This window comes from Varanus komodoensis, unplaced genomic scaffold, assembly GCF_004798865.1.
Source record: "Varanus komodoensis strain SLA01 unplaced genomic scaffold, ASM479886v1 scaffold30, whole genome shotgun sequence".
Lineage (NCBI taxonomy): Eukaryota > Metazoa > Chordata > Lepidosauria > Squamata > Varanidae > Varanus > Varanus komodoensis.
The window spans coordinates 10,784,742-10,802,764 of record NW_025335762.1 but is presented as its reverse complement, the minus strand read 5'-3'; the positions used below and the strand labels follow the sequence as shown (position 1 = coordinate 10,802,764).

Below are 18,023 nucleotides of genomic sequence, written 5' to 3'. Positions count from 1 at the left end.
TGGCTGTTGAAGGGACAAACATGAAAAATGAGGTTGGGTTGTCAATTCAGAAATAAACATTTCCATGTTCTAACAAGACAGGCAGCAAACCTTCATCAGTCAGTTCAAGTAAGCCTTGAAAGCCTTGGCAGCAATTTTGAAGAAACAACCATGAAATGTGCTAGCCTGTACAATGGAATTTGTTTTGTGCTTCCCACAGCACTTTTGTTTGAGCGAAAGAATATGGAACTGTTCAGTAGCTTGTCAAAAAAGTGCTGTCAGTTGCTGATATTGTGAACGAGCTATGCATTGGGTAGCTACTGGTTAACTGGAACCCCACAACTGGCAACATCCGTCACCCCAGGACAGTTAATTTTGTAACCCTAAGTGAATCCAGGTGCTGTCTTCATCAGGAACACACAGAAAAGGACAACAGTGGCTTCCTCTTCCCTATATTTAACTCTAAATTATTGTTATCTCATAAAGAGAAACCGTCACCTTAATTAAGGCCCTTCAAGAACAGCACCTTTTACTAAGGCATTGAAACATGCAAATATATGCAAATATAATTGATGCAAAAACAATTAATTGATTGACTGGGGGTCTTTCCTCTCTGTGTGTGTGCAGTCAGGTGTGCACAATTGTTGCTTAAGGAGAAAGAAGCGGGGTGCTGAATCGAGGCCTCTTTTAATCTTCTGAACATGGGGCTGGAGGAATGTTAATATTTCTGAAAGGTTCCGTGGCTTATTTTGTCAGTGCGTCTAAATGGGAAAGCCATTTAGAAAGGTAGGACTTTGCCAGCCTCATCACCAGTTGCCCCATGGCAGGCATCCCAGTTGTCAAATAGCCAGTGCACAAGTGAAAACGTGGCAGAGAGGGATGGTCGGAAAACTCACCATGAACTTGGTCTTTTAAAAGGATGGAGGACAGTGGGGAAGGCACTGGAATGCAATGGGGAGGTTGACTTGGTTCTGTGCAATAACCAGTTGAAGAAACCAGGACCAGTATTAAGGGGAAGCCTAGTCAGATACTGCCAAGAGACCACTGCCGGATTGCTGTTCCTGATCGCCATTACAGCCATGGGTCTTGTTCTGGCCCAGACAAAAGAGATGGTGAGCAGGTGGAGCAGTCGATGCTCTCCGCCAGCCAATCAAGCAAGTGGTAGCAATGAGGAGAAAGAGGAGATGGAGCAAGAGGAGCTGCTGACATGGTGGTGAGGAGGTAGGCTCAGAGAGGGAAGAGGCCCCCTGAGGGTGTCTTGACCAAGGGCCTTCCCCAAGCTGAAGCCAGCACTGGAAGGAATTATGTGCATCCCAGATAAATCAACCGGTGTGTGTGTAGAAGCACCCAAAGTAAATAAAACCAAAATCCCACAACATGGAAACAAGGGCCAGGATGGGTTATACCCCAACATAGCTCTTTGGATCCTAGCCATCAAATATTGCTTATGTTCAACAAAATTGAAGGGGAAGATGCATGGAGAAATAGCAAAAATATTTCTGGACCAGCTTTGATGCATCTATGTGCAAAATGTTTCAGGGCACTGAAATAACAGAAAGGTTTCAGGCATGTCTTACAGCTGTGGCGTAGCTACAAAAACTTTTGTTATACTTGCATTACCTAAATTAACTATTGTACACAGGTCACCAGGGGCTACATATAAACCCACGCAAAGGAGCATTGGAAATTTAGGTTGCCCATACCTCATTGTCTGGATATCTTCACCGTTTCTGTCATGAATTATAAAAGAGGTGTTTAGCATGGATAATTCCCCTATTCCACCAGAAAACAACATTATGGGATGAAGAGAATACAGCTAAAATAAAGAAATTAATAAACTTAAGAGGAGATCATTATGGGAGAATCACAACTTATAGTTTTGAAACAAGAATGAAATGCCTAATTAATGGGTGGATGAGATCTACTGGGTTTCAGTTTATTTCTTGTCAATTGTCTATGGAAGCCTTCCCTAACCTAGTGCTCACTAAATATGTTGGACTACATCCCCAGTCATCCCCAGCCAGCATGTTGGATGGGGATAATGAGAGCTGTGGTTCCACCCATCTAATGTCATTAAGCTTAGAAGAATGATGTAAAGAGTGAGATTTCTATGGTAAGAATTTTAGGAATAAGGATTATCAAATGGAGTGTAATCAAATGTAAATTGTTTTCTAAAGTGAGAAAAATGGGGAACTGACCCCGATAAATAGGGTCAGTCAAGGCATATAACATTTTTGCAAGACTATTATGTGCCCCAAGCCAATTTGACGGAGTCTTCCTTGTGTTTTCCAATCCTAGAAAAACCATCTTTTTTCCTCCCATTTCTGATGTTTGTCAGAGATCAGGAAGGATCTTTGGACTATGGCCAGGGGTATTTCTGAAGATTGGAGTGGAAAAAGCCAGGCTGAGCTTAGCTTCCATTGCTTTTATAGATTGTTGTTGTTGTTTCTCACCGCTTGCTGCATCCCCTTCTCTCCAGCTGATGGTTTTATCGGTCTCTTTTCAGGTGGCTCTGCTCTGGCTGGAAGAAGCAGCTTTTGTGTTACCAGCAGAGAAAGGGCAGAGGGGAATTTCAAAAGAGAAGCGGCTCCCAGAGCACACTCCATAGTAAGCACTGTATTTTCATATTTCAAATACAAAACCATGGAATGGATTGATTTCCATAAGTCCAACCAACAAACAAAAAGCAGCTTTTCACGTGGAACCAATAGTAACACTTTATAGGAAGGTATATCCAAAATAATATTTTAAAGGGACCATGCAATAAAATAACTCCTCAGAAGCTTGATCAAGAATATATGGATGCAACAATATGATTTAGCTTTTGTTTGCCCCCCCCCCACCTACTGTGTACATACACTGAGTTTTTTTGCAGGGAGGTGGTTCCTGTAAGAAATGGATGTTGGTTTAGGAAAAACAAAATAAAAGAGACCTATTAGGGTGAAAAATACTCAAATGTAAAGCAGTCTCCTTCTCTGCTGAAAGAAGTAATTTGAAGACACTTTAAGGGTATTATGGCTCCAGGAAGAAATCTCTTCCTGTGGCTTTTAACAATTTAACTGATTAGTTTTTAAAAAGCATGATACTTTAAAAAAATTCAAATGCATTCCCCTCTAATGTAGCTTTACAGAACACACATTGTTTCCAGTGGGTATATGGAATTCACTCTTGCCTCCTCCGGTCTTTAGTCTGCCTCCTCTCTCCCTCCTCTGGTGTTTCATCTCTCAGCCTCCTGTCTGTTTGACTCAGCTCACAGTGCAGGGCTTTGTGAAATGAATTCCATCTGTGTCCTCCTAGTTTTCAATTGCCTTTCATTTCATTACCCCTCTCATCAACATAATCCACTGTGCAAATGTGTGTGCATGCATTTGCGCAAATTCAAACTTGCACAAATTTACACTTCCAAAATTGTGCAGATCACTCCAAGATAGGCCAGTTCCATGCATGTCTCCATGCTTGAATCTGGGGAGGCGGGGTGTAAGGGGCATGCAGTTTTTGATTACAAATATAAAACATTTTTCTATGAATAAAGTAGTGTAAAATTATAGAAAGTAAAAGATACACAAACAAAATAGTCTGCAAGGCCAAAGATTTCAAGCAGCTCAGGAAAAGCTGGCCTACTGCAAAATCCATGGGTCAGGGTCACAGAAATTCCTCTGTATCTGAGTCCATTGCAGATTTTACTGGTACCTGTAATTCAGTTACCTGCTTTCTCCACCCATTTGTCTGTTCGTTTCTGCCTTGTGAGGACAGTAGACTTTCCACCCTGTTTTGTTCCCCTTCAGTTTCTTTGACACTGAAGCCCTGCCTTGTTAGTCCCTTCCCTCCTGAATCCTTTTCCCAGCCTTCACCCACCTGCTCCTATTTCTTGCAGTCCAAATCTGTGCAGGCTGGGAATGTACGAGGAGGAGCTAGGATAACTCCTGCTTGGCTTGTCAAGTTCCTGCTTGCCAAGCACTTATGGATACTGTCTACATGGATGGTAGCTGGTGTAATCTGTGTCCCACTTCATTCATTCATCCTGCCAGGATTCTGATCCTGAGAGTAAGGGGCTCTCATTTAGGAATGCTGGAGAATTTAATTGTTCCTTTCAGAGCATGGGAGAATCCCCACTGGAAGTTCTGAACATGAGCACAAGCATTTACTCGTATCTGCCAAAAAGATTTGTGAATTGTCGAACATGTGCTCACATTAGTATCTCTCTGATTTTTAGTTCAATATGTACAAATTTCCTTAGTAGACTGAATCAGCCCCACTTTAGCCAGTGAAAGAAAGTTAAGGAGACACTTGCTCAGATGTTCTGTTCTACAGGGACTTAAGCCGTCTCTAACCAAAATCCAGCCTTCCAAGGGTGTTACCTCAGAATCTGAGCCAGAACTGGAAGAAGAGGCAGGTCAGCAATGAGCCAACAGACCAGGGAGAAACAAATTACGTCTGGTTCTGTAAGAAACTCCGCTGAATGCCTATTCACTGAGTCAGATACAAGGGAAGCAATGGTCTAGTCACACAGTCTAGCATCAGATCAAAGGGGCAGATCAATTACATAACAACTTGCATTCCCACCCTCTGTCTCTGAAGCAACCTCCCTGAGGGTTGAACTAACTCCTTTTGGCAGAGAAATAAGGAGACAGCAGACATTTGGAACCAATATCTGCGCATTAAGCCATAGCTGTCAGTCTAACTTTGCTGGGGTCATTTCTAAATGCTTTATGCAGTGCTTCTCTTTTATATCACAAAGCCAGCCTAGCTGGACCATTCAAGATAGACTGTAGCTAAAGCTGTTTTATCCTGGATGGCTTGGAAGGAAAGGAGAGAAAGACTGGCCTCTGATGTGTTTGATTCCTGATTTTTACAACTTTCTTATGCATGCAGAGTGGGCAGCAAGTGCCAACACAAACAGGAATTAGACATGGGACAAACAGAGAGACACTGTTCAGAGAATCCCACAATCCCAGGCATCATTTATTTGCCCCTTTCTGCTCTCATTGTCTTAATACCTATCCTTTTGGCCATGTAAACAAAAACAGTGCTTTTACTCTAACAACAGACATTAATCACTGGCATAACCATCTCCATTAGTACAGCCAGTCTGTCTCTGACTGAGAGGGATAGGACTGGAACACCAGCCAAAATGGTGAAAAGGATGGAAAAGCCCTGTGGGGTGGGGCTGATAGCTTATATACCACTCTTCCCTGAACTGGGAATCACCGGAGTTGCAGCTGAATTGTTGTGAACAATTGTTGAGCTTCAGCTATTGGGCAGCAGAGAGATAACAGTCTAAGGGTATCTGATTGGCAAAAGCTCTTGTAAACTTTCCCAAACTCTTGGGAGAAAGGGCAGGATTAAGATGTAATAAATTTAGGATAATAATTGTAGAACCAGACTGTCATATATAAACTCGTGCACTGTTTGTATGTAGCTGGTCATTGATCAGTGAAGCCAAAATGGCAGATAAGTTGTCCTTGAGGGTTCAGTAGTAATTCAGCAAAAGTAAGATGAGCATCTTAGGCTGTCTGACAAAGACCTCATGCACTCCAGTTACTTTATGGCAGGAATCTCAGTGCTGTTTCAAATAATCCCATGATAACTTGGATCAGGATGCTTAGCCTGGGCTTAAGTTAAGTTGCCTATTTGGAAACTATACAGTTTCTTAGGAGCTTGCCATGGAGATGGCTTTCTCGCTATTCCTGTGCACTATACATTGTGTTGCTATAGTTTATATACCAGTCTTCCCCAAACTGGCGGTACTCTCACTGAAAATTACAGGAGTTGCAGCTGAATTGTTGAGAAATGCCCATAGAGCTTTGGGTATTGGGCAGCATGGAAACATAATGAACCATAATAACTGAACATAGCATGGATTCCTGATTGTAGGGATGCATTCCAGTTAGGTGCACTTTACAGAAAAAGTTGGGACATTTTAGCAAGATTTTTTTTTCTTTCATGAGAAATGCAACCCAGCAAGACAGTGAGGTGTCTTGCTGCTAATTCCTCTGTACAGTTTGGTAAGACTGTTTGTGAAGCTGTGAACAAGGGTGTTTGTTGCACTTCCCAATGGTGTGTGTGGGTAGGGAAAGTGAAAATGTATATTTTGCATGTTTCCCCCACTCCCAGATAAGTTTCCAAAGATAGTCTGCTACATCAGGAGTTTCCTTCACATTTGAATTCTGAATTAGAACTTTGCAGGAGTAATCCGGAGTTCCAGAGCTTTGTGCAAGGAACTTCTTTGGAACGGGATTTTTTCCACCTTCAGGAATAGCTTGTTAGTTCCATTTAGTATGTTACAAGCATTGGAAAAATACCAGGTTCACTCTGCCCCTTTTTCTAGTCCAATGAAAGAAACATCAGTTTCCCCACCAACCTCAAAAATAGATATATTGGACACTAGCTTTTCACTGTCTGCTTTGCTGTTAAGGACTAGAGAAAATGAATATAATTAAAGAGGCTGGTACAGAAGTCCTCTGTGAAAGCCAGGGCTGGCTTTCTGGCCATTAACTTTAAATAGTTCTGTGGCACCCTAGAGATTAGTGGATTTGTTGCAGTACAAGCTTTGGAAGATCACAATCTAATTTATTCATTTATGAACATCCATAATAAATCAGTTAGTTTCCAGCAGCCCAGTCTTCTAAAAGGGGCTTCCATCACTGCAGGTGCTTCTCCCTGGAGAGTCTGTTGCACTGTCAAGGGGGAGGCATCGGGCAGTCCTCCCATCCTCTCTTTCATAAGAGAAAAGATGGAAGGAATGGTGGGAAAACATGAGAATATTATGAGTTGAAGACGACATTGCCCAGGCTCTCCATACAATTCCATGAATAGGGCAAGGCAATGAGGCTGGAAAAGCTGCACGTGGAATCATCAGGCACGTGGTAGCAAATTCCATACTGTACGAAGGTGTTTTTGCTTTGATGTGTCCTGGAACTCCAACTTCATTTGAAGTCTCTGGCTCCCAGGCTGGTGAGTGAGAGCAAGGAATGGTAGGGAGCCGGGGCGGGCAAGGAAGGCCCCGGCAATTATAGGCAGTCTATAAAAATATGTAAATAGATAAGTAAATAAAAGATGTTATGGCAAGGGAGGCACCCATTAAACCGGGTAGGGATGGAGAGTTCCTATAACCAGTATATTACTGTATGTGCTTGCCATATGCCAGGGGAAAGGAGTCTGTAGCCCTTCACATTTTGATGGACTTCAGGTCCAATTATCCTTGACCTTGGAATCCAACAACATCTGGAGGGCCACACCCCTCTTATATCAGATATTTCTTCTTCACTGGAGGAACAAAGATGGTGCATAGATGACCTGAAAGCGTTCTTGTGGATCTTGTCCCGTGGTTGCTGTCCATCCACCAGAAAATGCAGTTTTATTTTTATTTTACTTCCAGTTGTGGAGCCTTACATGGGGTATCCCAGCCTTTAAGGATGGAGTACACAAAATGCAAAAGCTTGAAAGGGGAATCAGGTCCTGTTTCTTTCTTACTGTTAATTGTTGAAATTGCTTAGGTCACTGTGTATGTGCCACCTATTTATACGTCTGTATGTAAATAGCTTTTGCATGATGTTTAATATTGTATTTTCAAGGGTTTTAACCTTTGTAAATCTCCCAGAGAGCTTCAGTGACTGGACAGTACAGAAAGGAAATTAACAGTGTGATAGGACACGGAATCCCAAACGGTCTGTGGGATCTGGTTCTGAGGTTCACACCCCACTGTAGGGCAATGCTGTGCACTACATCCAGATATCTGTTGTCTTAAAGGGACAGATCCAGCTTCCTCCACATCCTGATTCCTGATATTTTGAGATAGCATCTCCCAGCTCCCCATAAGGCTGTAGGTCTGTTGATTGCCCTTGAGTAGAAGAGCAGAAGGCAAATGAGAAACATCAGGACCAACAACTTCTGGGTGACTACAAGTTCCCTGCTCCTGTTGAAAGGAGATGTAAGTGGGAAGGCCATTATGCCTCCATCTTTTTATTATTAATATTTTAATTGTGAATGTCAAAGTCAAAGCCAAAACCTAAAAAAGTAAAAAGTAAGAAAAAATAAAATATCGCTGCAGATTTCTTGAATGAATCTATTAGATATATACAGTGTGGCCTGTGTTTCATATGTGATGAGATGGACTACTTTTTGAAGCTATTTAAGCATAGATTTCCAAAAAAGTGGTCCAGATATCCATGTATTTGTCCACTCATAAATTACACCTTAAAAATCCATTGAAAATACACTTTTCTATTTACCACCACTCTCACCTCCTTGAGAGATGCCACATTCAGATCTTAATGGTCAGGTAGGCATGTATGGGAGAAGGTGATCCTTCAGGTAGCCAGGTCCTAAGCCATTTAGGGCTTTATATGTTGAAACAAGCATTTTAAATTGAGCCCAGGTTTCAACTGGTAACCAGTGTAGTTCATATAAGATAGACATTATTTGGGCCCATAAGCTAGCGCCAGATACTAATCATGTGGCTCTGTTCTGAACCTGTTGAAGTCTCTGGATGGTTTTCAAAGGCAGTTCCATGTAGAAAGCATTACAGTAATCAAGCCTGGATGTTACCAGTATGTGAGTGACTGTGACCTGGCTGTCTATCCAGGTAGGGGCGTAGTTGGTATATACGCCACAACTAAAAGAAGGCGCTCCTGGCCACCACTTGGGCCTTTAATGATAGTGCTGGAGCCAAGAGCTACCCCACACTGTGGATCCTGCTCTTGAGGAGAGTGCAACCCACCTGGGAAAGGAAGTGGCCACCCAACCCAGCAGACAAGCCACCTACCAGCAGCACTTCCACCTAGTCTGAGTCTCATCCAGTCCATTATCGAGCCCAGACACTGATTCAGGACAGAGACTGCTTTGGCTGGATCAGATGTAAAGGAGAGGCATGGGAGACAGTTTGGAGCCCTGTGTAAATGCTGTGGAGCAAAACAGCTGCCATGAGCACCACCTTCAGGACAGTCAGCCAGGTAGGAGTGGAAACACCAGAAAAGCCACCTCGGGTATATGTTGCAGAGGGTTGCATTGTTACCCACCCTCTTTGTTTTTGGCCCTTTCTACTACTAGGATGGGATGTGCCCCTGAAAGTTCATCTGAAGCTGAATTTGTTCCTCAGGTTTTCACCTTATGTACTATAGGTCTCCATGTTCAGCACTGGGAAGCCATTTTCCCTTATCAGCGACAACTGATATGACATGTGGAAGGACCGTGGCCCAGAGACAGGGCCCCTTTTCTACCTGGAAAAGGTCCCAGGATCAGTGTCCTGCATCTGAAAACCTGGGGAAGAAACCCCACAACTGGCTGGCCATCTGAGAAAGCAGGCTGGAAAAGGCCCTGGGGAGCCACCAGCGATCCGTGTGAAGGATACTGATGGCCAAGGGTCTGAGTCAGAACAAAGCAGCCTCCAGTGCCATGACATTTTGGGTATGCTAGACAGGTGGATGCCACAAGAAATGCATATAAGCTGGCCCTGGAGATGGCGAATCAATTGGAATCAGTGGCAAGTTCTCTTCCATCTTAAATCATTTGAAGGCATTGAGCCAGGCAGTGTTATGCAAGTGCTACAGAAGGTAGTGGATTTTACCATCAAAATGCAGGAAACCAGGCAGGAAAAATAATGAAATATTCAACTGCTATTTACGGAATTGATTTGAAGATCAAGAAGTTACGAGCAGCTAGATGAAAAGGATTAAGTAGGAAGCGTGAATGGAGAGACACTGTGGTGCAGAATTAAATTGGCATTTCAGCTGTTCAATACTTTATGTGGATTTTATGCTCAAGGAAGAAAAAGGTATGGGTATGCCGAAATGGCAGGCCCATGCTTTTCAAAGAGTCAGGAGATCTTTCTTCTGAATGGAGGTGCATGGAACCCCTCTTGCTACTGCCATTTTGCCCCGGCAATTGCAGCCTCTCCTCCTGGGATTTTGCTTTTGTTTCTGCATCTGGAGACACTGAGCGGAAGTGACCTTCTGAACAGCTTCTTGACCTTTCCCCATAAGCATTATACAGGAACTTGTGTGGGCTGAGGGTCTTAGCGCTATTGCAGTGCTTGACAAGGCTGAATGAGGCAACCCCTTGGCCACAGATTTTCTCCTTTCCATTTCCCCTTTCTGTCCCAGAGCTTGGGCAAGCGTGAGCCGTGTGTTCAGTCCCATGTGTGCAAACACTTAACAGGGGCCCTATGTTACCGGGAGACTGAGGGACACAGAAATCTGCCTCATACCCTGTCAGTCTGTTCGTCCCTCTAACCCAGTCCTGCATACTCTTATCACCAATGGCTCTCCAGGACTTGAGGCAGAGAGAGGTCTCTTCCGTCACCTGCTACCTGTAATCCTCTAGGACAGGGGTGCAGAACCTCTTTCAATAGACTTCCATTTTGGGGCTGCATTTCAGTTCTGGATGGGGCCAAAATATTTGAATGTTTTAGGAGAAGAATTTCAATGTTTCAGAATGTGTGGGGAGCTGAAGGGCAAGATCAGTATACTGCTGTGAAACCTCGAAGTGGTACTAGTTGGGGGAAATGGGATGGGGCAGGAGTCATAGCTATCCAGGAAAAACAGGAGAACCTGATTTGGCCCCAGGGCCTAATGCCCAACGCCCTGTTTTGCCTGGAGATGCCAGAAATTGAACCTGGGACCCAGTGACTGCGGCTCTTCCCCATAGTCTGATTTCCACAAACTTTTGATAGGACTCCTTTTTTCTTCTACTAAGGGCAGAAACCTGGATTCCCAGGAGCTAGCCCTTCTCACATGGCATGCCTGGGGAAGTCCAGGGCAGAAGAACTAAAGGAAGACCACCTTGGATTTAGAAGAGCTGAGCAGGGCTGTCATGGATTTAACATTTCGGAGGGCTTTCATTCACAGGGTTGCCATAAATCAGAGATGACCTGATGGCACATAACAACAAATCTGTATTCACTGAATGCATGACAAGAGCAAACAGCTTTGCACAGCTGGTTCCATCTCAAAGGTCCGAATAGAACCTACATGTAATTGGGAACTGTGTTCCTACGCATGGCAACTTCCATGTACATGCCTATTTCAGACAGTGCCCTTGCATTTCAATTTGAAACAGATTTCTAAACCAGTAAATAATGGAAAGTACCAATTAAAGACACATTTATGTACACAATCAAATGTAAAATAAACTCTAATAGCAACAGGAAGTAGATTTTTAAAAATGTCTAGGCACAGATCTTCAGTGGATAAGCTAGGTATTTAGTTGTTATATTCATGTTTTGCCTTTTCTGTGCAAATAACTCAAGGTGGCTTGAATATTTATTAATTTATTATTTGCATTGCATTTATATCCTCTTGCAGGGAACCCTGTGAGGTGGGCTGGGGTGAAAGCCAGTGAGGGGCTCAAAGGCACCTAGTGAGTTTTATGACCAGCTGGTAGCTATAAGCCAGATATCCAGAGTCCCAGCCTAATGCTCCAACCCCTGCACCACAGCGGTCTGTTTATTAGAAGCCAAAGAAAATCAGATGATCTTCACCAGTCACTGAAAACTTAATAGTAAAATGGAACACTCTGTGGAATGTATTGCTTAAGTGGGACATCACTATCAAAAGGCCCCATTTTTGTACTTTAACTATTAAAGCAAGCATACACACATGTACCCCCATTGCGGCTCACTTTCCACCACAGCCCATTTAAGAGGCAAGGCTGAGCAAGGTCAGACTGCTGTTCCCAGGCTTCTAGGGTTGCTGTTTTCCTGATCTGAGAAACATAGAAACAGAGCAAGTCAGAAGGGGTCTCCTGGGCCATCTAGTCTGACCCCCTGCTCTAGCCAGCTCCACTCATGACATGCCTTCCTTAGCAGAAGCAGGTGAAGATCACTGCAGGCTGGTAGCAGACATGCCCACTCACCCAATTCCCATGTCCCTTACATCTCAACAGGCAGGGGAGGGAACTGTACATCTCTCCATACCTGTGTGCTGAGTCAGGTGTGTGTTGGGTGTCTGTTGTGTGCTCCTTCACAAATGCAGTTCACTGTGTGCAGCTGCAAGTCAAGTGGTGCATATGCACTGGGGAAGGTGCACATGTCCATGCGCTAACTTGGCTTCCCGTTTGCTTGCGGTGCAGCAGGGCTTGTCTTACGACAGCTTTGGCATCATTAGATTGGCATCTCAGCATTTGGCCCTGGGTAGAAAAAAGGGTGTCCACCATGGAACACGTTCATACGGGAAGCTTCTGAAATCCTTTCTTGCTAGAGGAGAGGAATATTGTGTGGATGCAGAACATAACCTTCTCTTTTAAACATAATCTTCTGACTTAGAGATGGTCATTATTCCCTACTTCTCCTTGCACAGACCAACGTAAAAAGGTCATTTGGGGTGCTGCAGATTTTGCCGTCAAAGTGAGGCTGATGGCAGAGCAGGGGGCAGGATAATTGTTGTGTGTGTGTGTGTGTACATGCATGAGGGAGAAAGGGAGCAAGAGAAGGAGAGAGGAGGAGGAGAGAATGAATAACTTGCACTATTAGCAGTATAGTCCTTAGAGTGACATGTTTTCCAAATAAATGCCATTCACAGTCTTCTGCAGTCTGCAGTATTTTCTTTTGAGTGACTCAGCAGCTTCTATTCCAGCCAGGCTTTCTTCTCCTTTCCTTTTTTCTTTTTCCACTGCTGCATGAAGTCACACCATTAATCAACAGAAACTAAACACAAAATGGGTATGAGGATCATCTCTCTCAATGCTGCTGTTTCTGCAGATGGATTGAGTTCAGGCTAAGGAAGGGTCTCTGGAGGTCACTTTTGGCTAAATTGGAGCAGCCCGTCATTTAAGGAAGCTGGACTTGGCTGTTCACCTGTATTTCGGATTTCTTTTTTCCCCTGCATGATATAAGCTAAAGGGATGGAGTCAAACTGCTTTGTTTCTGTAGTGGTTATTGCTTCGGTTTTTCTCCTGGCTTTTACTGTCCTGCCAGTGATGGATATATTGTCATCTTCCAGATCCTAAGCATACTCGACTCTGGGTCATGCAGTCCAGGCGTGTGGATCCTAAATGAGACACAGTGCATCCACGCAACATGCTGTGAGTGTGCACAAGCATGCGAGAGTTGGTGCACATGATGCTTAGTGTAGACCTTCAAAAGACATGAAAATAACAACAGGTTTCCGTAATTAGGGATGGAAGAGAAAAGTGTTTGGGTCACAGTTGTATACACACTTACCTAATTGCACACCTCAGATCAATATATGAAGCAAAACTCAATTATCTTTCGAAATTGACATTTTTTCAATGGCATTTTCCATACAGTACATACAAAAAGTGAATTTTGAATAAAACTGTACAAAAATCTTAGCATATCTTAGTGCAAATCCCATTCAAAAGCGCTTTATATGAGAAACTGCTTGGAAAAAATCCATGTGTTTGGGGAAATGTGTACAATAATTTGGAATATTAGTAGAAAGGTGTGCAAGGCATGTGAATATTCCTGTGAACTTTAAAAAAAGTTGGGCGGAGAACTGATCTTAAGATGGGAAAAAAAGGGAACTGCAAGAAACCAAAACTACCAGATTTTCTAACCCCTACTAGTAATATCCTGCTGCTAGTGCCAAGACTCACCATCCAGGACCCATATTCAATATAGTAGGATCTTCCTTGCTCCAAGTCATTTGCTAATGTAGCTCAGTCTTGCTTATGCTCTCTAGCTTCAAGGGAACAAACAAAGGTCCCATAATATACTATGTAAGCATCTGGACTTGCCAGGAAGTTGCCGCAGAGTGCAACTAAAAACCTTCGGCACTATAGCTTCTCCTCATATTCTTTGGTAGCTTCAATCCCATTCATTGAAAGCAAGGATGTTGCTTGCCGCTTTGCTTAAGTTGCAACTGAAAAGCCAAGTCTGCAAAAACAAGCTCATGCTATAACAAAATGTATCAGGCTTGAAGGCATCATGGAGTTCTGTCCTACCGGATGTTACGCCAACAGTTCCAGCTACGCCTCAGCAGTGGTCATGAGTGAAACACCAACCGGTGTGCCGTTCTGTAGTGTCTTGCTGTTCATGTGCAATTGAGCCATGAGGCTTGGCTTCCTGATGCAGATTTAACGAGCAGAGACCTTTGAGGATGCTGGATCCTGAAGGGTGGCAAAGCAAAAACTTCCTTTAGCAACTTCCTTTAGCAACAGTCTAGCCAGCCATGTGCAGGCTGTGCATTCACTGGGAATTGTTGTTGTTGTTAGTCGCAAGGTCGTGTCCGACCCATCGCAACCCCATGGACAACATTCCTCCAGGCCTTCCTGTCCTCCACCATCCCTCAGAGTCCACTCAAGCTCACAGCCACTGCCCCAGTGACTCCATCTAGCCACCTCATCCTCTGCTGTCCTTGTCTTCTTTTGCCATGTATTGTTCCCTGTGTATTGTTTACATATTCAGCTGTGGGTGTTTGGGGAATAAAGCCAAAGCCCAAATCCTGTTCATTTTACTGGATACTGCAAACTGGGAACCAAAACAAGCATCCTTTCGAAGTGCCCTTCCCAAGATGTCCACCTATCCATTGCTGAACAAGCCCTAACCTCTAAGGAAAGGGGGTGAGGATTGAGAGGAAGCAGCAGTAGCCTTTTTCACTGCTCTTTCTGAAAGCAGGAAAGGGAAGTGGATGCCTGCATGGTGCAGATGGACTTTTAAGCGTGAAGCATTCAAACTGCTCGCCCCAGAAAGCTGAATCTCTTCATTTGTATTTCTCCCACACTCAGTATTTCAAAATCTCAGCTTCTTTTCCTCCCAAATATGTAGAAATGCCCAGATGCTGGAAAAATCTTAGTAAAAATGAACAGGGACATACATCCCTACTCTCCACACTGGATTAGGAATATACAAAAACACAAGTTTGTCAAAGTTCTCCAAGTTGCACCTCAACGCTTGTTAAGCATGTTGTGTCTTGTGACTGAATCAAATTGCAGTCCTTGTTTTTTTAAGGAGGAAATTCTTTTCATATGAAAAGTCATGTGTATTTCCCAAATGTATACAATTCTGTATCCAAATTAAAATTCTGTACATCTTTGAAATAAACACCTTCTTCTCTCATTAATGAAAACATTTTTGTGCATATTTTAAAAATTATTTTAAAAATTCACATGCATTTTTCAAACATACATGTGCTATTGAAAGGGCTCCCCCCCCCCCGCTGCCCCCACTGGCTCCTTTTCTTTTTGAGGCCGTGAATCACATTGCAAGCTTGAAAAATTTACAGATATAGATGACTGAAAACCTTGAAGTTGTGTTCAGTCTGGAAGGTCTGAGCTTAGTAAATCTAGATTTTTTAAAAAAATAGACAAATTTAAATATTGGTGTTTCTGCACTACAAAACTCCAAATCACCAAGGCTTTATGAAGCCTACATTACTAATCATTGGAAGTATAAAGTTTGCAGAGGCTTGGATTGCAGCCCGTAAGTAGCTGAGACATTCTGAAGTGGGGAAGTCCTTGCTCCAATTTCACACCTTGGCTGCAGGGCTTGCTTGTTTTTCTTGCTCTCCTTTGGCCTTGGGATGCTCAGATTGACTAGGGCCATGCCCCCCACCCTGCCCCCAGCACCGTACTGCTGAAGCACAGCAACGTGTAGTTCTCAATGGATTTCACAGGAGTCATCATGTGTATTTCCCCCTTCAGATACATCCATGGAGCCACATGAAGTCTGTGACAGCTTTACACCATTATTTCAAGATTCATAGCTGTAGGTTCCCAGTGAGAGAGAGCTGTCCAAATCTTTCCAGCAAACTGAATGCTGTTCCTGGCATATTTATTGCAGCAAAACGAATTTGTGTCCCAAAGATAAATATAGTGTTATCAGCAACAGCTGCCTCTCATTTTTATTTGTTTTTATATTTGACTATAAGTTCAATTCCCTAAAAACACCCAGAGCTGTAAATTCTAAGACAAGTGCCTCCTATGATTTAGTAGTGTGGGGTGTTTAGGGGCTGTGATTTAAAGGCCACGTTTGTGGTCCACCACACAATGCATCTGTGTGCCATACTGCCACCCTCTGGTATATGCAAGCACCAAAAGGAGGTGGAAGGTCACATTTCACCCAGAATAGAGCTAGTTGGAGACCCTCTGGTTCTTCCGGACAGGGCCTGTCGCCATAGCTTTTCTTGCCCTCTGAACCTAGGTATGTTTACTGACATCTGCCCACCCACACTCATGGTGAATCTGTCAAAACAAACATTGTGGGCATAGATTGGGCCGAAGGAGCATGCCATAGACAGGCAGATACAAGCAGAACTTGGCTCATTCTTTGACTTCCTACTTGTGGTCCAGACAATTAAGGTGGTTACATGCTGGAAAAGAGGTGCTCAACATGGGGCTTGATCTACCTGTGTATCTACCTGTGTAAGGTCTGAAGGTGGGAGAGTGTACGAAGTGTGGGAATGCATGACCATCCTATGGACATTTCTGCAGAATAAAATGGGTTAAGCTACTTGACTACCCAGCTTGAGCCCTTTCTAAAGGTTTGTGTGTATGTTGGTAGGGTAGTAACCCACACATCTGCAAAAAGGAGGACATGCATCACCACCAAGGAGAGGGTGGATTTGCATAAACTTTGCATGTTTCACTTGTCATTTATAGACGCAAATTTAGTTTGATTTATTGTTATTTTATGTACTGTACTTTTAAACTTCTCAGTAATGAAGTTCTCTCAGTAGAGTACAATACAGTGCAAACATTAAAACAACAAATAAGTACAGCACAGAATAAAACCAAGATAAAACCAAGCACAGAAAGGACTACTAAAAGCACTAAAACTAATTCCTAAAATACATGGAAGAATAAACAGGCCCTCACCAGGCACCAGAGAAATCTCTCTGGGGAAAGGATTCCATACAGAGGAAACCACCACTGAAAAGTTCTTTTTTGGTAGTGTTTACCTCATTGGTGGGACACCTGGAATAGGGTCTCAGGCATCTTAATCTTTGGGTGGGTAAAATATGGAATTTAGAAAAGATCAGGAGAAATATGATGGATCTCACTGCAGGACTGTGAGAAGGGAACCCATTCTTCTGCCTGCTCAGTCTTCTGCTTAGATGTTAACTGTTCTCTGCTTGCTTCCTTGGCTCCTTGTGGTACTTGATTGTTCTACTAGGCCTGGACTGGACCTCTCTTCAGACAGAGGATCTTCTTTGTCAACCACACAGCCAGTTTCCACTTTTTGCCTTTTGGGAAAGCCTTAATAACATGTTGGAATGGTGTATTGCTAGTTATCTCAAAATACAATATTCCTAGCTAAAACACCTGGAAAAATAAAATATTTTTACTTTCTAAATGCGGAGGGAGATTTTAGATCCCTAATGCATATTTGCGGGGAGGACATCCAAGGCAGCACCTGATGAAAAATATTTCTTTGAGCCTCAGTCAAGCAACATTTTACTTCCATCTGTTTATTTCACTCTTCAGAATGCTGGCAACAACATTCATGGTGGTAGAATAAATGGTATTATTCAATATTACCCATGAAGAGATGTATACATCTGAGCCCGTTCATCTGAAAACTAAATTTTACTGCAAGATTCTGCAGGGAGAAAAAGGTTCGCCACGCAAGGAAATTGGTTTTTCTCAATGTTTCACAATGCACTAATAAGAGAACCCAAAGGGGAACAGTTTCAGAAAACTAAGACATGTAGAATTCTCTCCATGGCATTAACTTGAAGGAGCTCTCTGTTGCCACAAACATCCCTACCCTACAGTTCTCTTTTGCTTGATGAGGGCCACCTCCACTCACTCCTATTCAGTTCAGATGTTTATCCCAGTTAACCTTAAACTTCCCCTTTCTGCATAAGGTGGTGTTTATTATTGAGTTACTTTTTGTAACTTCGGCTCCACTCCCTTTTCATTTGTCCCTATCCCCTTTTCTCTTTAGCACTGCTGGAACATGGCTACCGAGGTCTTCTCTGAAACTGAAAGTCCTAAGGCTGAAAAACATTCAGCCCTGCTTGGAGGATGGTGGGGAAGGATGGGTATGGGGTTGGAGCAGTTTTTATGAGCCCTCAAATTCACCCAGAAAAAAATCCCATTTTCAAGTAAAAATGTGGTTAATTCCAAATTAACCCAAGGAAAATTTC

General features: G+C 43.2%; 1 protein-coding gene across 13 annotated transcripts in view; it reads left to right on the top strand.

Moving 5' to 3' along the window:
- PKNOX2 (PBX/knotted 1 homeobox 2) overlaps window positions 1–18,023 on the top strand; it is a 372,168-nt gene that overhangs the window by 224,164 nt on the left and 129,981 nt on the right. For 12 of the 13 annotated variants that reach the window (XM_044437340.1, XM_044437344.1, XM_044437343.1 and 9 more), the window contains one exon: window positions 2,486–2,586. The gene's annotated coding sequence lies outside the window, so the exon portion shown is untranslated. Of the gene's footprint in view, window positions 1–2,485; window positions 2,587–7,728; window positions 7,910–18,023 lie in introns of all 13 variants that reach the window. The other variant, XM_044437346.1, reaches the window with a different exon arrangement.